Source organism: Neophocaena asiaeorientalis, unplaced genomic scaffold (genome assembly GCF_003031525.2).
Source record: "Neophocaena asiaeorientalis asiaeorientalis breed wild unplaced genomic scaffold, Neophocaena_asiaeorientalis_V1.1 scaffold130, whole genome shotgun sequence".
NCBI lineage: Eukaryota > Metazoa > Chordata > Mammalia > Artiodactyla > Phocoenidae > Neophocaena > Neophocaena asiaeorientalis.
In genome coordinates this window covers 2,398,947-2,421,475 of record NW_020173397.1, presented here as the reverse complement: position 1 = coordinate 2,421,475, position 22,529 = coordinate 2,398,947, and the positions used below count along the sequence as shown (strand labels likewise).

The following is a 22,529-nucleotide window of genomic DNA, read 5'->3' as shown; positions in this document are numbered from 1 at the left end:
CTCTGGAAAAGTATGAGAGTGGTCTTGCATGGGGTCAGGGAGGAATTGGAGGGTGATGATAACCACTTAGGGTTCAGGCACAGACAGAGCTCATATGCTAGCTGTTCAGGGGAATTCAGAGAAAGGCCAACCACCCAACCCCTGGAGATCTGTGGGCCTTTGGAACCAGGGGAAGTCTTGGACCTCCCTGTGAGAGACAGGAAGCCACAGGTCCCAGCCAGTCCCTGGCCAGGCAAAGTTCCTGGAGTCATTTCCCAAAAGACTTCCCAGTTCCCTCCTTACAGGTGTGATGCCTTTGTGCCCATAAAGCATAGCATGCTGCAGCTGTTTCTCTAATTTCATCATCCATCAGAATCATTCAAAGAGCTGATTAAAACACAGATTGCTGGGCCCCACTCCCTGAATTTGTTTCAGCAGATCTGGGATGCAGTGTGAGAATTTGCATTTCTAACAATTTCCTAGGTACTGCTCTTGCATGCTGGTCTGACGACCACAGTTTGAGAAGCATGGATAGAATGAATAAGAGCTTAGGACTCAGAGAGCCCTTGCTGCTTACAAGTTGAATGATCTTGGGCAACTTACTTAAATTTTGGAATTCATCTATCAAATAGGGTTAATAAAATCCACCCTTTAGGACTGCGATGAAGATTAAATAGAATGACCTATGTAAAGCACTTAACACATAGTAAGATCTCAATAAATGGTCTCTAATATAATGTGTTTATCATCATCATCATTATTATTAATGACAACTTACTAAGTGTAACATACAAGACACCACAGGCACATCCATAGATAAGCCAATGAGAGACAATAAATGTCATCTCACAAACTGTCTTCCTACGATTGTCAAAACTTTCTCAAAGTCTCCCACCCACAGATTATCATTTAACTTTGTAACTCAAGAGGACTCAGAGGAAAGAGTCTGAATAAAATGCTTCACCCACAAAACAGAATGGAGAGGAAGCAGAAAGTTTTAAAATATTTTGAGAAAATCTGTCTAACAATAGAAAGAGGAAGCTCATTTGGGTGTGATTCAATGGCTATAGAAATGAATAAAAGTAAACTGGGCCAGGAGCAAATTAATTTAAAAATAATTGCAGAAAAGAAAAAGGAACTGTGCCATGCTTGCTCCTCTGGGAAATCTGACAAAAAAAAGTAAGGATTTTGGTTTTTTTACCCCCTCCCATTTCTAGGATAATTGGTATTACTGTCATGTGAAAAAAAATAAGTCAGCCACGGAATGACTCCACTGTTGCTCCTCTTTCAGGAATTTTTGCTCTGGGTCACAGCAACAGAAGAACAGGTTAGGTCACTGGGAACCCAGGACATTCTTGTGATTTCACCACGGAAAAGTGTCTCTTTCCTGTTGGAACTTGGCTCTATTGATGGATCAGCCAAAAGCTCAGTGGAATAAAACCTAACTAAAAGAAATGGATTTCATTTATTATAATGTATATAATAAAATTTACAGAAATAAAAATTGATATAATAAAAAGTAAATAGCATTAGGATTTTAATCTTGACTTCGGTTTAAAAACTAAAAATAAAGAGCTGGTTAAGAGACTACGTAGAAAAGTTTGCTACTTTAATTTAGTAGTTTCAATCCCAAAGATCTGAGAGTCAGTGGACTTACCTCCTGCCTAGGGTCAGGAAGCCTGGTTTCTCAACCCCACATAGCCTTTGTGTGTCTCTGTGAACTGGAAGAACCACTGAATCTTTAGATGTCTGTTCCTTCATCAGCAAAAGAAAGGACTGAGTAAATAACTCCTTTATAAAATTTCCACTTGGGAATTCCCTGGTGGTCCGGTGGTTAGGATTCCATGCTCTCACTGCTGAGGGCCTGGGTTCAATCCTTGGTTGGGGAACTAAGGTCCCGCAAGCCGTGTGGCATGGCTCCCCCGACCAAAAATATTTCCGCTTTCAAGTATCCTTTTATACAAACTACTTTTCAGCTAAAGGACTTCACTGTGTAAACAGCTTTGCATAACCAGCTATTTGATTAAATGCCTTTGCATGCAAGGAGTAAAGTTGCATTAATAGTAATAATAATAACAATAAAGACTGTAGTGTTAGCTAATAGTCTCTCATTTTTTGAGTATTTACTACGTGCTGAGCACTTAGATGCATTGTCTCATTTCATTCCTTTAACAAGGCAGTGAGGGAAGTTCTATAATGATACCAATTTGGCTGATGAGGAGATTGAGGCTCAGAGAGTTTAGGTAAATTACTTACCTGAAAAGGGGCCAATGTAGGTCTTGCCCAAAGTCATGGGGCTGGTAAGTGGAATGCTGAGATTGGAAAGTGGGACTTGGACTTCTGCAATGTGATGGCAGTATCTCTACTATTTAGTACTCGGTTACACTGCCTCACACAGTGGTGGTGGCACACTGCATGGCTATGAATGGCTTGGAATTAGACAAGGAAATTACCAGGACTTCAGACTGTTCTAGGTATTGGCCAAACTCAACTTTACTCCCAGCATCTCACCTTCTGGTGGGCATCTCCTCTGTGTTCCTCTCTGTTCCCTCACAGTTATTTCTGCTCCCTCATCACTTTGATTTGCACAGGGCTTGTCCAGCCCCTGTGACCTTGAAAATTTAGGCCTCACAGTCAGTTACTCTAGTCTCTCTGTTTCTTTATTTAAATCTAAAGAACATCAATTTCAGTAAAGTTGCAGGATACGAAATCAATATATAGAAATCTGTTGCATTTCTATACACTAACAGTGAACTGTCAGAGAAATTAATAAAACAATCACATTTCCAATAGTATCAAAAAGAATAAAATAATGAGGAATAAATCCATCTAAGGAGGTAGAAGACCTGTACTTGGAAAACTATAAGACATTGATGAAGGACATTGAAGACAACACAAACAGAGGAAAGGTATATTAGGCTCATGTATTGGAAGAATTAACATTATTAAAATGACCATACTCTCCAAGGCAATCTACAGATTCAGTGTACTCTCTATCAAAATAAAGAAGAATAAAGCTGGAGGTATCATGCTCCCTCATTTCAAACTACACTGCAAAGCTACAGTAATCAAAACAGTAAGGTACTGACACAAAAACAGGCACATAGATTAATGGAATAGAAATGAACCTACACTTATATGGGCAATTAATCCACAACAAAGGAAGGAAGAATATACAATGGGGAAAAGACGGCCCCTTCGATAAATGGTGTTGGGGAAATTTGACTGCTCCATGCAAAAGAATGAAACTGAACTAGTCTCTCACACAGTTATAAAAATAAGCTCAAAATGGATTAAAGACTTAAATGTAAGACCTGAAACCATAAAACTTCTAGAAGAAAACCTAGGCAGTACACTCTCTGACATAAGTCTTAGTAATATTTTTTTCTAGATATGTCTCCTCAGATAAGGGAAACTAAAGCAAATCTCAACAAATGGGACTACATCGAACTAACAACATTTTGCTCAGTGAAGGAAATAATCAATAAAATGAAAAGGCAGCCTACTGAATGGGAGAAGATATTTGCAAATTATATATCTGATAAGGAGTTAATATCCAAAAATACAAAGAATTCATACAAATCAACATCAAAAAATGAAACAAAGTGATTTTAAAAAAAGAGTAGAGAATCTAAAAAGACATTTTTCCAAAGAAGACATAGAGATGACCAACAGACACAAAATGATGCTCAGGAACGCCAATCATCAGGGAAATGCAAATCAAAAAAAAAACCAATGAGATGTCACCTCACACCTGCCAGAATGGCTGTAATAAAAAAGACAACAAATAACAAGCGTTGGCGAGGATGTGGAGAAAAGGGAACTCTCGTGCACTGTTGGTGGGAATGGAACTGGTGTGGCTACTATGGAAAACAGTATGGAAGTTCCTCAAAAAATAAAAAATAGAACTACACTACAATCCAGCAATTCCACTTCGGGTATTTTTCCGAAGAAAACGAAAACACAAATTCAAAAATATACATGCACCCCTATGTTCATTGCAGCATTATTTACAACAGCCAAGATATGGAAGCAACCTAAGTGTCCAACAACACATGAATGGATAAAGAAAGTGGCAAATACAGTGGAATATTATTCAGCCATAAAAAATGAATTCTTGCCTTTTGCAGCAACATGGAGGGACCTGCAGTTATTTTTATAACTGTGTGAGAGACTAGTTCAGTTTCTTTCTTTTGATTGGAGTGGTCCAATTTTCCCAATACCATTTATTGAAGGGGCCATCTTTTCCCCCTTGTATATTATTATAAGTGAAATGTCAGAGAAAGACAAATACTGTATGATTTCACTTATATGTGTAATCTAAAAAATCAAAAGAAATGAACAAACAAAACAAAACAGAAAGAGTCATAGATACAGAGAATAAACAGGTGGTTGACAGAGGCGAGAGGTTAGATCAGGGAGAGAAATTAGTGAGGGAGTTTAAGAGGTACAAACTTCCAGCTGCAAAATAAATGAGTCACAGGTACAAAATGTATAGTGCGGGGAGTATAGTCAATAATCGTCTAGTAGCTTTGTATGGTGACAGATCATAAGTAGACTTATTGTGGTGATCATTTTGAAATACATTCCATATATAGAAATATGGAATCGCTATACTGTGTACCAGGAACTAACACAGTGCTGTAGGCCAATTATCCTCCAAAAACAGACTAAGTAATTCAGTAACTAACTAACTAACTCAGAAGAAAAACGATCAAATGTGTAGTTACCAGAGGGGAGTGGAGAGGGAATTGGATGAAGGCAGTCAAAAAGCACACACTTCCAGTTATAAGATAAATAACTATTGTGCTAGGGATGTAATGTACAACATGATAAATATAATTAATACTCCTGTATGTTATGTATGAAAGTTGTTAAGAGAGTGAATTCTAAGAGTTGACATCACAAGGAAAAAATTTTTTTTCTCTTTCTTTAATTTTGTATCTATATGTGATGATGGATGTTCACTAAACATTGTGGTTATCATTTCATGATGTGTGTAAAAGTCATTGTGCTGTTCACTTTAAACTTATACAGTGCTGTAAGTCAATTATATCTCAGTAAAACTGGAAGAAGAAAATAGAACTAAGCTAAACATAAAAATAAGTCAGTTAATTAATTAATTAAAGAGCAGCCATTGGCTCAGGTCACCTTTTCACATGCAGCTGTACTGCTGGCTATGGTCCTGTGGTGTCCCCTAAATGGTTCAAAACACAGCAGCAAGGGCAGTGGATCAGCCAATGTCCTATAATAACGACTGATACTACCACTTACGTGCTTGCTATATTTGAGGCTTTTCCCTAGAATTATCTCCTTTAATCATTATAACAACAACCCCATGAGGGAGACACTATATTGGCCCCTTTTCAGATAAGTAATTTACCTAAGTTAGTAAGTGGCAGGGTCCCAGGTTTCAAACCCAGCATTTTTCTCTTGTAATACCCTTATTGAGAAATCATTCATCTACTATACAATAGACCCTTTTAAAGTGTACAGTTCCGTGGCTTTTCGCATAACCACAGCGGCATATAATCACATTCAATTTTGGCACATTTTCACCACCTCAGTAAGAAATTCCATACCCTTCAGCAGTCCCCTCCATTCCGTCCCAGCACCCCCATTCCCTGCCAGGCCTCGGGAAACAATGATCTACACAGTCTCTATAGATTTGTCCATTCTGGATGTTTTATATAAATAGAATCATATAATACGCAGCCTTTTGTGATTTAGCATAATGTTTTCAAGGTTCATCTGTCTTATAGCATGTGCCAGTAATTCATTAATTTTTATGGCTGAATAATACTCCATTGTATAGATAGTCTGTGTTCTGTTTATCATTTTATCAGTTGAGGGATGTTTGGGTTGTTTCCACTTTTGCCAATTATGAATAATGCTGCTATGGACATTTGTGCCCAAGTTTTTGTATGGATGTATGTCTTCCTTTTCCTTGGGTAGACAGATAACTAGGAGTGGAAAAATCTAGGCATTTTGACTCGACTCTACTTGCAGGCATGGTTGACTTACCCAGGATACAGATAACTTACTAGTTAGTACTGGTTGTATTTTAATTTAATAGAAAATTTTAAATGAATACACTTTTCTTAATACATGTAAATGAATATTAAATAACCAGGGCTACCTAGTTTGTTTACGATACTTTAGGGATCTCCAGTACCGCTTTAACTGATCCTTAGAGACCCAGATATCACATGCATATACATAATGTTAAGAAATATATTGACTTCATATGTTTATATAATAAATAGATACCAAGTATCCATCATCTGCCAGGCACTGTGGAGGGACTGGGGAACCCATGGAATCAGAAAACATAGCATTGGCAAATACTCTGAAAACAATCCAAGTGTTCAAAATTCTACCCAAATCTGCCAGCTGTCTTTGCTGTTGTGTGCTTTATGGATGCCAACATTTGCCAGTGACGTGTCTCTAGCAGGGAGTTCCATCCTATGTACAAAAATTTCCTAAACTTCCCAAACAGGCTTCTTCTCTATGGGGGAATGATAGAAATGTATGACCTCTTCCCCCCTCCAAAATAGACTTTTAGGGCAAATTCCACTGTTTCCTCATTTCTTCAAGATGTTTCTGCTTTTACTACATTTTAAATGAGATAGTGACAAAAAAATAAAATTATAATTTAATGGCTGCAATTAATCAAAATTTAATTACTTGCTGATTAAGAATTATTCCATGAAATACATGACAGTGTTTTTCCTCTTTTGCTTTGAATGTGGATTGACATGTCACCAAGTGCCACTCTATTGCTTCAAAACATGGTTCCAAAATAGGTTAGCATTATAAGAAGTCTTTTTTTTTTGTCCTTTTCTTTTTTAATATTGGTGCCTCTTCCCTTGTGATAATGTTCTGAAAATAAGCTAAGTGGAAGAGAAATAAAGGCTATTAATCGGAGAACCTAATTTCTTTTCTTTTTTAAAAAAAGATTTATTTATTTTTGGCTGCATTGGGTCTTTGTTGCTGTGCGTGGAATTTCTCTAGTTGCAGAGAGAGGGGGCTACTCTTCCTTGCGGTGTGTGGGCTTCTCATAGCGGTGGCCTGTTTTGTTGCGGAGCATGGGCTCCAGAGCGCAGGCTCAGTAGTTGTGACACATGGGCTCAGTAGTTGCGGCTCACGGGCTCTAGATCACAGGCTCAGTAGTTGTGGGGCACAGGCTTAGTTGCTCTGCGGCATGTGGGATCTTCCTGGACCAGGGCTTGAACCTGAGTCCCCTGCCTTGGCAGGCGGATTCTTAACCACTGCACAACCAGGGAAGCCCTGAGAACCTAATTTCTAACACTGATTTGGGGTCAGAATATACACTTCTTTTTTTTAAAGTAAGGGCAACAGACATAATACAAAGATCTATCTTAATAACAGCTTTTCACCCTACTTCTCAAGCCAAGTGTACTTTTCCAAAACCACATGAACTGAAATAGTTTGCTTTTTCTGAAGGTCAAATGATCATTCAATTATGCACAAGTTAAAAATAATTAGTAAATTCTTACTGGAATCATTTTTTGGAAGGACCAGCTCTGTTTACTTGTTAGTACATGGAATTATTTTCAATGAGCCTTACTACATGTTTTTTTCATTCAGGTAGAAAACAGTATATTCAAAAACTCAGAAAGAAAGGCCTTGCTTTTCCTATGAATGGGATTCTTTTGAAACAATCTTTCTCTTCCAAATATCTTTATTTTTGATAATGAGAGTACAATCTACTTGTTTAATTTTTTTTCTAGTGAACACTTATGTGCATAGAATCGCTCATTTGCATCAAGGATTGCCAACTTCATCTACTTCTCGAGGCATCTCAGGTGCTGAGTGAGACTTTGCCTTTAAAATAGATGTACTTTCTGCTTCCTCCTCCTACCCCTGAGAGGTAGCACAGTTATAAGTGTAATTAAAAGGGCTTGTTTGAGGGAGAGTTGAGTAGAGAAACTACTCACAAGAAGCTATTCCTCTCCTTCGCTTGCTATATTATATTCAATATAAGTGTTTCCATGACAAAGAATCATCTTGATAATGTGTACCTTTAATGGAGAAATATTCCCTTCTTTAACTACTTCATCACCCTAGATGGTGGTGAAGTAATTAAAGAAGGCCGGAGCACCTGGACAACATCTAGGCGATTTCCTAGGTCACAGCTGCTAGGTCTGCAAAATATTACTGGAAAGAAGGACAATGAAGGAAACGGGATGAGAGACCATCTAAGGGCTACAACTTAACCATTAAAAAGCAGCCAGTCTTCCTATTTGTTACCCTCTAAACACCACATTTGAAAGTCTGAAATTCCTTTGGAAGGAAAGTAATGATACAGAAAAAGCAGACAGCAAAACACTTTGCATTCTACTCAGTCCTTTCCACGCTTACCGGTTCCCAGCTAAGCACGTGGTAGAGTATGTAGGTACCCATTAAATATCAGTTTAATACTGACGGCCGGGTACTTAAGTAGCCAATAAAGTGTTCCTATATAAATCCCTGTACTCTACTCCCCACCTCTCCAACCCCACTTCCCTGGGCTGACCCCACCTCACTGATCTGTTTCGTGAAGGATTAAACTCAAACTCTCCATCTGGGTTGAACTCGATGCAGATTACCCATGTCCTAAAACTACAATTAGAGGGAAATACTACTTTAATCTGGGAACAAAATTAAGTGGGAACAAAAGGAAGCAGTTAACTCTCTTGAGTCTGGATACACTGACATAACACGGGAAGTGAAAGAGCTGCAGGTCCTGCTTGATTGGTAACTGAATTAAGTAGATTTCAGTACTTGCTTTAGTGACCAGGTCTATTGATCATTAAATAACTTTCCCAGGAGAAGGGAAAAATGAAGTCTGTAAAAATTCTCAAGTTTTCCATTTCCCTTTTCTCAGGCGTCATTTGCTTTGCTTTTCTGGTTGCCTTGAAAAGACCTTAAGTAATTGCAATGAATTACTCATAACTTGGACACCTTTGACACAAATATGCCTAGTTACAGGAACTAGCTTGTTTTACATTTTACCGAAAAACTTAAATGGAAATTTTAAAATAATTTATTGCACTTAACTATCACCTTCAAAGGTATGAAATAATTCTCCAGTGTAACTGTGAAATGATCACAAAAATGGTCATAGAAATATCTATAGATGTGGCAAGATTTTAGATCGTTTTTGGAGGACGTAGACAAGTACAAATACATAAACAGTTTTTTCAGATTAAATACATATGCATTTTTTAAGAGTGAGTTTCAGACACCAGGAGATTCCACTTCTTAATACTTTTTTAGGGCAGGGATCCCCAACCCCCCCGCTGGGGCTGGTTCCTGTCCACGGGCCTGTTAGACACCACCGAGCCGCACAGCAGGAGGTGAACGGCGGTGGGCGAGGAAAGCTTCATCTGCCACTCCCCATCCCCCCATCCCTCGCATTACAGCCTGACCCATCGCCTCCCCAACTCCATGGAAAAATTCTTCTACGAAACCAGTCCCTGGTGCCAAAACCATCGAGGACAGCTGCTTTAGGGTATGCCTCCTAAGGACAAGGGCACTCTCCTACATAACCACAATACCATTATTGCACCCAAGAAAATGAATAATTCCATAATATTCTTTCATATACAATCTAGATTCAAATTTTTCCAGTTGCTGAAAAATGTCTTCCATAGATATATTTTCTTATTTCTTCCAATTCAGGATCCAATCACTGGTCACATGTTGCATTTAGTTGTAATGTTTGTTTTAGTCCTTTAAAACTAGCTTGTCCTCCTGCCATTTAGTTTTTCCATGACACGGATTTCTTTGAAGCATCCAGACCAGTGGAATGCCCCATATTCTGGGTTTGTCTGACTGTATGCTGAAACATTTTGGGCAAGATCGTTTCACATGTGATATTGTGGGTTTCTTACAGAATCATATCAGGATGTAAATAGTTTCTGCTTGTTCCAGTATTCTTGATGGTAAATTTGACTACTTGGTTAATGTGGGTGATTGCCATATTTCTTCACCGTAAAGGTCCACTTTCCACTTCGTAATTAGTGAGTAGTGTGGGAGGTGATTTTTAAGGACCATATGAATATCTTTCTTCCCATCAACATTTCGCCCAGGAGGTTTGGCATTTATTGATATCTGCCTAAACACATGTTTACAGCAGAAGCTGCAAAACGGTGATTTTCTAATTTTATTATTCCTTCTACATGTATTAGCTGAAATCTTCTGTAAGGAAAAGCTTTCTGTTTTTCTTTTGACAGATTGCCTTTCATTTCAAACACTGGGGTAAGATAATGAGGACTTTCCCAAGATTTCTTCAAGTCCCTAGGTCTAGCTTGGCTACCAGAGTAGTTGAGGATGATAGTCCTACAGATGGGAGGCAGGAGATGGGGGAAATGTCTGAGATGATAATAAAGCCCTGGTTCTGCATGTGTCATAGGAAGATAGTGGGTAAGAAAGCAATAGTGCTCTTGATTTGCTTACGTGGTTCTTGATAATGTTGGCAGCGATAATCAGAGATGGTATAGCTGTCACTTTCATATAGTTTAAAGTGGTAGTGAGAGCTTAATTTTTGCATTCTTCTGTGGCTATTATGCTGCCTCCCTGATTTTATATCATTGACAATTTGCCCAGATTCCCTCCACATGCAAGGTTACTGACCAGGATTCTCTTTTAAATTCCAGAGATGGGACAGCAAATATAGGGCCTCTCCCTGTTCATGCCTTTTCCTAGCCTCAGAGGATGCCCAGAGCCTGGGCTCAGGAAAAACACCTTACTTTTCCTAGCTCCATGCCAAATTGGTCTCTCTTCTGCTCTTGTCCGAATGCCAACTGCACTTTTTCCATCTCAGGTAGGGCTGCTATGTGTTTGTGCATCATTTCTTCTAGCCATCCTTATAGTTTCGATAGTGAATTAGCCAATAAATGCTGTGCACCTACTCTGTATACAAAGCTGAGCTACATGCTACACAAATATAGGACCTGGTCGCTATCTTCAAACAGTTTATCTGGTTGGAAAGACAACATTGCAAAAAGACGGAGCTAAAAGACAATTTAGTCTTGTAGGGGTATCTGTGAATGAGACTGGGGGTGTTGGTACAAGAAATTTCAAGAACTGGTGCTAAAATTGTGAGCATCTGTGTTGTGCTGGGGCAAATGTCCATGGGTTTTATAAGATTCTCAAAGAGGACTGTGACTCCATCCTTCCACCACAAAAAGTAAATAATGACCAATGACCAAGAGAGAACAGTTGGAAGATTGGCTATATAGTAGCTAGTTCTCTTTACTGATAGTAAATGTAGTACACATGTAGGTAACACAACAGGGCCCGAAAAAATACATCAAATTCTCTGACTTCAGTGCCAGTCATTCTGTGTTGCCATTTAAGAGTGATTGGGAGAGCTATTAATGAAAGTACTCAAGACTCACTGTGACATTTGCCTGGGAGAAAACTGGGACTAATGCTGCCCTAATAACCTGAAGTTTGGTTTGGAACTGAGTACTATATCATGACGCATCAACATTTTCCCCATGCTTGTTGATAAGGCTCTCTTGGTACGGCTACGGTGAGCTTGCAACGCCAATCATGTCCAATGACTCATTTGATCTGGTGAACTTGGCAGGGCAAGGATTACTGGCTTTACTCATCAAAAAAACTGAGCCTCTGCACAGTTAGGTGACTGGCCACAGCTACATGGATATTAATGGTGCACCTGGGTGTCACACCCATTTTTTTTCCCGTTCTTTGCTTTCTCCAGCATATCTTGCTGTGTTAATCAGGGTAGCATTTGAGGGTGGGCTTCTTGGAAGATTAATTCAGTTGCAGTTTTCAGCTAAATACCGCTGACAAGAACCTGTTTCTATTTGCAGGGTTTCCCTGGGGTAGGCTGATGTGCTAGTTTTGGACGTTCTTCAGACTTCTGCTCAATCTGTGATAGTATCCTGACTGCAAAGCTCTCCTACTTCCCTGCACAGGGCATTTTCAAGGGTAAAGTCATAAATGGCAACTTTCAGGGCTGGTCATCTTCTCAAGTTGGATCTCAAGAATCAGATTCTTGGTGTTCTAGACCAGCACTGTCCAGTAGCATATAATATAAGCCATATATGTAATTTTGAATATTGCGGTAATACCATAAAAAAGTAAAAAGAAGCAGATGAAATTAATTTTTATAATCTACTTTAACTCAATATATCCAAAATATTATCATTTCACCATGTGATCAGTATAAAAATTATTAATGAGATATTTTGATTTTTTTGTCCTAAGTCTTTAAAGTTCAGTGTGTATTTTATACCTACTTCACATCTCAGTTACAAGTAGTCACATCGTGAGTGCCCGAATGCCTAGTGGCTACTGTATTGGAAAGCACAGATCTAGAAACTTCTACCAGGAAAAAAAATACAGCAAAGACAAAGAAGCCCCCTTCCCTCTATGGATAATGGAGAATGAAATGGGCTGTGGTCCTTTTATCGGGAATTCAATCATCAGTCATACTCCATCATAGAGAACCTCTGTGCAGCATAGCAAATTTCACAAAACTACTTTCTAGTGATCCTGTAGCTTCCAGAACCTGAGGCCAGTTGCAAAATGTTGAATAGGACCATTCATACACACAGGTAGAGGAAACAGTCTATGACGCAAATGGGCTACAAGGTTTGTGTGCTCAAAAAATATGTTCATCTAGCTTTCCACATGCCTGCCACACCTCCTGTCAAAACACCTTTTTAAAATGAACATTTTTTTTTGCATATCTAAAAAAATGCGCAGACAGAGGACTAAGGCCTGCTGCATTAGGAATGGTAGGGAATACAAGCATAAATAAAATATGGTCCCTGCCTTTAATGAAACTTGTGGTCTGGGTGGGAAGACAGTGGAGAAAGCAGTTAAAGGTCAAGTGTCCACTATATGGTGAGGATGAAAATCACACAACTCCAGCCCTCAGACTTGAGCAAGTTTTCTTCAGAAAATCTATGTTAAAATCCCACTGTGTTTCTGAATTAGAAGCACAGGGTAGGGTGCTTTAGTATTTACCAGTTATTTACCAGTTATGTCAGCATAGAGCAATTTGTGGAATATGAAAAGCAGAACAAAAAACCCTTTAGAAATAGAACAGATTGTTTTCATGGAGGAAGAGAGGGGACAGATGGGAAAGGTGTGAACCCCTTTGTTGTGACAAGATGGGGGAGCTTCCTGCTGATGGGAGGGGTAGCTTGAGGCATTAGGCAGAAGCCTGTGGTGTCCAGCGACCAGAGGATGATGCTGAAAGAGAGGAGGGGACAAAGGTGAATGTGATAACCATTCCTGGATGATTAAACGCTTATATGCGCAAATACAACACATATGTTTACATTGGGGAAGCTGTGGAGGGCAGTAGTAGAAAACCAAGGTTTGGGAGTCAGACAGCCTACTCCCTGTGTGACTTTGGGGAAGTTACTTAACCTCTCTGTGCCTCAATTTTCTCATAAGTAAAAAAAGGTTCATTAATAGGATTTGATGAGGTAATGTACATAAAGAGTTTAGAGTAATGCCTGGCACATGACCTGTACCCAATAAATGTCAGTAATTATTATTAGTTTTGGCATTATTATGTCAGTAATAATTATCAGCTATGCTGCTCCCCTAATTTGTTTCTGAAGTTTCATAAGACTGTTGACTCTGTATCAAGCAAACTTGACAGAAAGTTGGCAAATTCTAATGATTTTCTCCCTCCAAGATGGCAAAACTAGGGCAAAGAGATAAAAATGACTTGCCCAAGGGCTCAGAGGCTGCTCTCAAAATGGGGAGGGAGGCCGTTTAAGGCAGTGGTGATGGATTTCCCGAAAGACAAGGACTTAGTACACTTACAGGCTGGACTTGGAATCCAGGCTGCACTACTTAATTGACGGTGTCATCTTGGGAAGTTACTTGATTTCTTTGAGCCCTCAGTTGCGCGTCTGTCAAATAGGGATACTAAATATGCCTAGGGTTGTTAAAACTGATGAAAAGTGCATGTGGGCTGGGCTCAAAATCAGTCTCCCCAATTATTATTATTGCTATTGCTGTTGTAGCAGATCCTATGCGGCAGTAGGCAGTGCCTGTCCGGAACACTGCGATGTGTTTTGGCTCACCACCATACTCCAGTGCCTGGCACAGCGCCTGGTACCCAGTAGACTCTCAGGAAACGTTTGAGGAATGAACGCACATCTTTTGAGGCTGACTTGCCCTCCCTGCAAAAGCCGCAGCCAGAAGCTTATAGCCAGGCATCACTTAGCAGTGAGCTGAAAGCCACCTTGTCCCTAAAGCCCCTGTCGGAGCTGCTGGAGTGCGCCCCGCCTGGACGCGCATCTTTGCATGAGCTTCTCTCTCCACAGCCCTTATTTTTCTGGTTTGCGGTTTATTTACTTAAGCATTTACAGCTCCCGGGAGCAGAGGGGCTGCCTGTAGCAGGGTCAGGACCGAGGTCGCGGTTTGTATTTATTTTCTGCCTCTCAATCTCAGCGCTGGCAAGTCACAACCCGGCTCCTTTATTTGTGCACCGAGAGGCTTGCGTTTCTTTACCTCCTGCGGGGCGAGGAAACACACAAGCAGCTCGGGCTCAGGAAAGTGTTCTCAAGCCACTTGCCTGTGTCCCCGCTTGCACTGCTCCCAGACTTAGTTTTCTGTGCAAACCCGAACAGGGCAGAGCAGATTAAATAAAAGACAACCTCGCGCCTTTAATCCTTGACCGCAAACACTGGCGTTTTTGTGCCTTGGATTTCTGAAATTCTTGGCTCGGGGACTCAAAGCGGGGGAAGGGTGGGTAACAGCTTGTAAAAACTTCCCAAAGCAGAAATCCGAGCTCCTCCCCGCCCTCTGCTCCCAGTGACACCTGGATTCTAGGGAAAGGGGGCAGCCGAAGGAGGAGCGTCCCCAAGGGTTGGGGGCGCCCCCAGAAGTGGTTTTGGGTCACGGGTTCCAAACCCAGCCGGCTCTCACACGCGAGCTCATTTTGAAGCCCGGACTCTCGGCCGCACGCCCCTCCCTGTCCCGGCGTGCGTCTATTTAGAGCCCAGCCCGGGAGCCCATAGGATTCTGGGACTTGTAGTTCATCTTCCCTGCCCCAGGCGCCGCCACGACCCCGGACTCGGACTACATTGCCCAGGGAGCTTCCCGGCCTATATAAGCTGCCAGGAGCCGCTTCTCAGTGCAGTAACCATGTGGATGAGCTGCTGAGGCGCTTCCTCAGGCTCGCTGGGGTGGGAGGAGAGGAGGAGGAGGTGGTGGTGGAGGAGGAGGCAGAGGGTGGAGAGAGAAAGCTCACGCCGCGAGGAGGTGTGGGTGTTCCGCTTCCATCCTCGCGGAACGAGCGCCCTCTTCGCGGACATGGGATTACCCAGCGGCTGCTAACCCCTCTCCTCGCCCTCCTCCCCCAAAGCGGCGTGGCTCCCCGGGCACCAAGGTAGCGGCTGGGGCCGGGCAGAGGGCGCGGGGAGTTGGTACTGTTCCCCCGGGGGCAGAAGTTTTTGCCTCGCTCTCTGGGAGTTCTTGGTGGATTTGCACGCACTTGCATGCGTTTAGAGGTTCTTTTACAGAGGGCATTTTGGGGGGGTTCATCTGAGGTTAAAAAAATTCTGAACTCCATCGACTGGCTTTGAGGGCTGCCCATTCTGGATTGGAATGGCATTCCCCCAAGTTGGAAACTGTTGAAGCTGCTGCAGGAAACAGTTGTTTTTTTTGGGGGGGGAGGTGTGTGCGGGGGTGTCCTGTGTGAGTCCGCTGCAGGAAACAATCTTTCTTAAAATGTAGCCGTCCCTCGTGCTGCACGGTTGGGAGAATAATGCGTGTACTGGGGCCCCAGTGGGGAGGTTTTAAAAAACGCAGAAAACCCCGGGAGCGGTGAGGGATGAAGTGTGGACGAAGCTCACGCCCGATGAGGATACTTGGCCTCCGCTCTGGGAAACAAGTGCTTTGGGATCTGCCAAACACTTCGCTTAGTTTCAGCCCCCCGGCGCGTTCGAAGTTTGTGCGCACTTAGTCTCACCTGTCAGTTATATATTGGAAACAAATAAGCGAAGTTACCTGTAATCCTCACTTAAGTGATCCCACCAACCTACCTGTCAGATTTGGGGGTGGTGGTCGTGTGTGTGTGTGTGTGTGTGTTTTGCGGGGGCAGCGGGGTTGTCTCTCCAGGAAGGAGGCTAACGAAAGTGGAAGTGTGGAATTTGAAAATTTCTCTTAGGCACCCACATCTGGCCAATCTCGTATTCAGTCTTCTTTCTTTCTCAATATTTAGGAGCTGACTACGGGAGGAGCCGGACTCGCACTCCTGGCTGGGCGTGTTTTGGCAACAGAGTGCCTGACCCGGGTCAGGTGAGTGTGGAAGCCTGAGAGCTGTAATCAATAAGGAATTTTTGTCCTAAGCCTATTTAAGTTCCCTCTAAAGAGTCATGGAGACGGGGAGTAGGAAATAAAAGGAAACTTCATAGCTCAGTCTCCAAAATTTGTCACTGCCTTTGGTGAGGGCTTTAGGGAGCGGATGAGATCCAGAGGGCAGTCCTGCCTAGTACTTTTGGCCCTAGCTCAGAAGTGAAGCAGCCTGAAGGTTTATGAGAGGAGGGGAGAAAAAGAAAAACATTAAACGGACCAGTAAAAGGGATGCCCATTGGTGACGTGAGAATTGAACTTGCCAGGTGGTGTGCTGATGATTTAAATTCTGAAGGATACAGTGTATTTCATCTGCCAAGATATGTAAGCAAAAATTATCTGCTTCTCTCTTTTAAAATAGTCACTTTCTTTTTTCTTACTGTGAACGTGTGTTTAATCAGAGTAGATTGGGTTCCAAGAAATGAAAGTGGTTGCTGGCAAACTGAAAGAATTAGAACTTTAAAAAGGGAAGTTCTTGAAACATAAGATAATAGCATCCAGCCCTTGACTTGAAGCCACCTGAACATCAAGGAATCTGGTGGATTCTATGGTTTAGGTGCCTGTCATGGGATATGAGCTTAGAGCAGCATTTAAATGTAAACACAAGCAGCTCCTATTTTTTTCCTCCCCAAATGTTCAGACTGCACTTCACGAGAGGGAGGTTTCAACGGGTGCACATACATCCTCATTGCTGCAGATTTGAGCATCACAAGTTTTTTCTTCTGAAATGGTCAGGAAGAGGTAAACGATAGGGTAATATGGGTGGGGGGCCTGGGTCTTCATAACTTCTTTAACATTCTAAATATTTAGCTGTTCCCTGGGCTACAATCTTCGGGCTTTGCTAATTAGAAAAGAAAAGTCAGACATTTCATTATAGTAGTATTGTGCTTTTGTTTCCTGTTGATAAGCTCCTCAGGAGTGCTCGTGGAGTGGGAAGGATTTGGATGTGTGAAGGCTACTTCCTTCTTGGAGTTCTCTTGACTCGTATGGCTACGTGGGCACTCATAAGGCCAAGGATTGGGTTCAGGTCCCCTCTTAAGAGTAAGGTGCAGGCAGGGAGAAAGTGGTCTCTTCTCTGGTTGCTAAAAATAATAATGCCCATTAAGTACTTGTAAGCCAGGTCCAGAGCCATATATCACAGAAACCCTGTGAGTCAGGTACAGGTGAAGAAGCTGAGGTGCAGAGAGTGAAATCACTTGTCCGGTAACTAGCACCCAGTGGATGCAAGATATAACCCCAAGGTTTGGGACTCTGCTGCTTCCCACAAATGCACCTAGGTTTGTGGGGGGATAAGGGGGTACCTGGGAAAAGTGGTAAACTCATTGCTGTCGATGAATAACTTTTGCTTGTGTCCCACCAAACAATAAAGGAACAAAGTGACCTTGATGTAAGAAGAAAACGACGTAGCCATAGATGTAGGAATAAAAGACTGTGGCTATTTGAGGAGGTCTTAGGTGTTGTACTGAGTTCGTTTTGGTAAGCTGTGTGCTGCCAAGTCTGCATGAGGAGAATAAAAGAAACCAAACCAAACCACAAGGAACGTTGTTTAAGTTCATCATTGGGTTGATCTCATACCTGAAATCCATCTTGATTGTCTACATCAAGGCATCTGAGCAGGTTACAAGAATCAGGTGTTTCTCCATTTGAATACTTCGAAAGTTTAAATTGCAGCGAGTCTAAACTGTGAAATGTTGATGTCTTTTCATGTATCCTTCAGTTTGCTTTGTGGCCAGTTGTGTAAGAACACTTTTCTTTTTCGTTTCTTACTTTCGCTTGCATGTGTGTGTGTGTGTGTTGAAAGTATAATCTGCTTTTTGAATAATTCAAATCGGAACAGAATATCTATCAAGATTTCCTTATCAGGCAGGGAAAGTTCTTCATGCTCGTAATGAATTACTCCTGGCCTCCAGTTTGGTACTCATGGAAGTTGTTTGCGGTTGACAGTGGTGTTGCATTTAAACACAGCAGTTGCCTTTTGGAGGGAGTTAGCACCTTTTCTTGAAGAAGGAGAGATGGAATGGTTGCTTAGAGAAGAAATAGGCGAACTGAAGACAGATCTGTTGCCTTTTATCTCAAAATATTTTCAGCTGAGGAAGACCCTAGTCTTAAAGAGAGAAAGAAACTTCTAATACAATGGTTTACTACCAACTGACTTCCACAGCAAAAACCCAAATGGCTTTTTAGCTCATTTGTAATGATTTCATGGAAAATCTGATTTCTTTACAAGCAGCTCTTAAAAAACAAACCAAAATGAAGCAACAAACACCAAATTTGAACAACAGAAAAAAGTCAAAGAATTAAAATTAGGCCTGGAGTTAGGTTTTTAGGTCAAGCTGCTCTTGGGCACGTCTAATTAAGGAGTCTACGCAAGGCCAGTGCCCCATCTTTTTGCTGTTGGTTTGATCTTTTAAAATAAAACACATTGCTTTCACAGGCTCTTTCTTTAGTAACTGGAAGTACATGCGAATTTTTAGTTCACTAAGTTTTTGCGCAGCTCTTTTTTTTTTCGGTACGCGGGCCTCTCACTGTTGTGGCCTCTCCCATTGTGGAGCACAGGCTCTGGATGCGCAAGCTCAGCGGCCATGGTGCACGGGCCCAGCCGCTCCGTGGCATGTGGGATCTTCCCGGACCGGGGCACGAAGCCGTGTCCCCTGCATCGGCAGGCGGACTCTCAACCACTGTGCCACCAGGGAAGCCCTGCCTGGCTCTTTTGATGAAATGAATTAAGGCTTGAAGTCAGGGACAGGAATGACATAATTTCCATGATTCCTACCAATTGTCATAGTGTTTGTGGTTCTGAGGTTATTGCTAATGAGGATGAGCTGAAACCGTCACCCACTGAGCTGTTCCTCCTGTTGAACTATGTCCAGGTTCCTCCCTAAACTGGACATTGTTTAAGGCACTTGGTATGATAAATCTATTCTAGAAACTCTAATGCCTGTTTAAGTTGTGGTTCAAATATTTTATTCCTTCATTCAACAAACTTTGAGTACCTGCTGTGTGCCAGGGTGTGTTCTAGGTGCTGGGGATGCAGCCATGAGAGTCCTATTCCTAAGAGGCTTAAATCCTAACTGGGGCTAGGCAGCCAATATAATAAGCAAGTATTGTAGTGTGATACGTAGTAAATGCTATGGAGAAGAATAAAGCTGGGTGAGGGGTAACGGAAGACAACAGTGTTGGTGAGGAAGTGGAGAAATTGGGACCTTTGTGCACTGTTGGTAGGAATGTAAAATGGTGCAGCCGCTGTGGAAGACAGTATGGCTGTCCCTGAAAAAATTAAATGTAGAATTACCAGGTAACCCAACAATTCCGCTTCTGGGCATATACCCCAAAGAGTTGAAAGCAGGGATTCAAACATTTTTGTATACCCATGTTCATAGCAGCGTTATTCACTATAGGCAAAAGATGGAAACAACCCAAATGCCCATTGACCCATGAACGGATAAACAAAATGTGGTATATCTGTACAGTGGAGTATTATTTGGCCTTAAAAAGGAATGAAATTCTGATACATGCTATAACATAGGTGAACCTTGAAAACATTCTGTTAAGTGAAACAAGTCAGATGCAAAAGAACAAACAGTGTATGGTTCCGCTTAGAAGAGGTTTCTAGAGCAATCAGGTTCTTAGAGACAAGAGGCAGAATAGAGGTTGCCCTGGGCGGGGCTGCTGGGGAATGGGGAATGTGTTTAGTGGGTACAGTTTCCTTTTGGGAAGATGACAGAGTTCTGGAAATGGATTGTCGTGATGGTTGCAGAATAATGTGAATGTACTTAATGCCTCTGAATCATACACTTAAAAATGACTAAAATGGTAAAATTTGTGTTGTATGTGTATATTTTACCACAATAAAAAGAAAAAAATGATAACAGCAACAACAGTAAAGGGGATAAGGGAGTACTCTGGGGGATCAGGAGTCATGGAAGGGCTTTTTTTTTTTCTTCTTTTGACTTCAGTCAGGTTAAGTCTCTTTTTATTTTCAGTTTGCATTTTGTTATTTATACCTGCAATGCGAAAACGTTGTGATCAGTTTCTCATCTCTGTTTATGGTTGTGGTAATAGGGAAATCAATTGTTAATTGGTCAGCTCAAACTGTACTCATTTACCTATTATGCCTCCTTGTCTCTCTCTCTTATTTTTAAAAAAAATTTTTGTTGATTTGCAACGTTGTGTTAGGGAAGGGCTGTTTAACATGGTGGCATTTCAGCAGAGATCTGAAGTGGGTGGGTGAGCCATGTAGGTGTCTGGGGGGTGGATGTTCCAAAGGGCCAGAGCAGCCAGTGTAAAGGCCCTGAGATGGGAGCAGGTGGGGCCTGTTAGAGGAGGGACAAGGAGGCCAGGATGGCTGCAGCTGAGGGAGAGTGCCAGGTGTTCAGGTGGGAGAGGGAATCGGGAAGATTGTGCAGGGGCCAGGTGTTGGCCGGTATGCAATGATTTGTTTCCCCGAGGATTTGTAAACTCGCACAGAATTCTCAGTGGTTCTCGGCATCACTAAACCACCTTGTCCTTTCCAAAGAGGCTTTGGTGAGGCTGGCAGGATCACATTACCAGCTTGGAACTTGCAGGGGGATAAAACCCAGATTTCTAGACTGTCTGGTTAATCACCTGATTTACCTGGGATTGTAATTCACTTCAGGAGGAAAGGCATCTTTGATAAAAGAGGTGAACGTACTGTTAGCTTGGATAACAAAACAAATTCTAAGAACCTAATGATATTCCTGGGGGTTTATCTTCAACACAGACCTTTTGTGCCCTGTGGCTACCCTGCAGTCTGTCTAGTCTCATTTTAAGGAATTACACAAAGAGCACTCATGCTCTGCTATCTAATATCCTTCGGGGATATGAAGTTCCTTCTAAGTGATTCTCCCTGAGGAGTGGAGTGGACCCCTCAATGTGTACAAACGTGTAACAAAAATACATTTTGTTACTTATTGTGTAAGATGTACATATTCAGTTGTAAAACCTTAGGAAATATAGGCAACAAAACAAAAGCAGTCACTTCCAATCCTACCATCTAAGATTAGGGTTTCAAACTTTCCCTCTATGTATAGACATATAAAAATTACATGTATGTTTAAATTTTGTGAAAAGGGACTCATACCTCCTGTTTGATTCCTTGCCTTTTGCACTCTATATTGTGAACATATTTTCTTCTTAATAAATAGACATCTGAGTCATTTATCCAGAGGGGGCTGTACGTTTGATGGGATTTCATTGGAATGAGGACATGTATGGAATCACTAGGGTAAAAAAAAAAGTATATCATTCAGGTTTCATCACTGTCATGAGTCCAGGTTTTCTCATTCAGTTTGTACTGTTTTTAAGAATGTAAAAAAGAGTGGATATGTGTATATGTATAACTGATTCACTTTGCTGTACACATGAAACACATTATAAATCAACTATAAATCAAAAAGAAATAAGGAGAAAAGAATAAAAAAAGAAAACGAAATGGAAGGTAAAACACTATTCAAATGTCAGTTACCACATTACAGGGGTAAAGCCTAGTTATCATGTATTTAAATAAAAAATTTCTCATTGGTTCTGCAAAGTAACCTAATCCCCTGAGGGGTTAGGGCCAGGCACTCTTTTGTTTGCATAACAGGAAAACTTCACTCTAGAAAATTGGAAATACATGAAGTAGTAGCGATCTTAGTATTATGAACCCCTCTTAACTCCTTACTCACCCTCCATGGTTATCAGTTCATGACCCATATTGTTTTATCCACATTCTCATATACTCTTCCCTCTCTTCTTGGATGGTATTGAAACAAATCTCAGATATACCAGTTCATCTATATTTTAGTATATATCTCTAGTATTGGGATTCTTTTAAAAAAAACAAACAATCACGATACTGTTGTCCCTCTCAAGGGGAAAAAAAGCAAATTTTAAAATTGCATGTGTTCTCACTTCCTTAATTTAAATAAATTTATTATTTCAACATATATATAATAATAACAGATATGCATACTTCAGCAGTTTGTTTGAATTAGGAACCAAATGAGGTCGATACATTGCAAATGGTCACTGTGTCTTTTAATCTATGTATTTCCTCGACCCCTCTTTTCTTTCCATGCATTTTTTGGTTGTTATTAAAGAAACTGGGTGATATCTTTTCCTACAGTCCGCATTTTGCTGACTGCATCAGTGTGGTGTAGTTGAACATGTTCCTCTGTCCTCTATAT

The 22,529-nt window shown here is 41.2% G+C and overlaps 1 protein-coding gene across 1 annotated transcript in view; it reads left to right on the top strand.

Annotated features, from left to right (window-relative positions):
- Nucleotides 1-15,142: 15,142 nt before the first annotated feature.
- Nucleotides 15,143-22,529, top strand: part of ITPR1 (inositol 1,4,5-trisphosphate receptor type 1) — a 324,061-nt gene continuing 316,674 nt past the window's right edge. The window contains exons 1-2 of the mRNA XM_024747000.1: nucleotides 15,143-15,376; nucleotides 16,211-16,287. The gene's annotated coding sequence lies outside the window, so the exon portion shown is untranslated. The remainder of the gene's footprint in view (nucleotides 15,377-16,210; nucleotides 16,288-22,529) is intronic.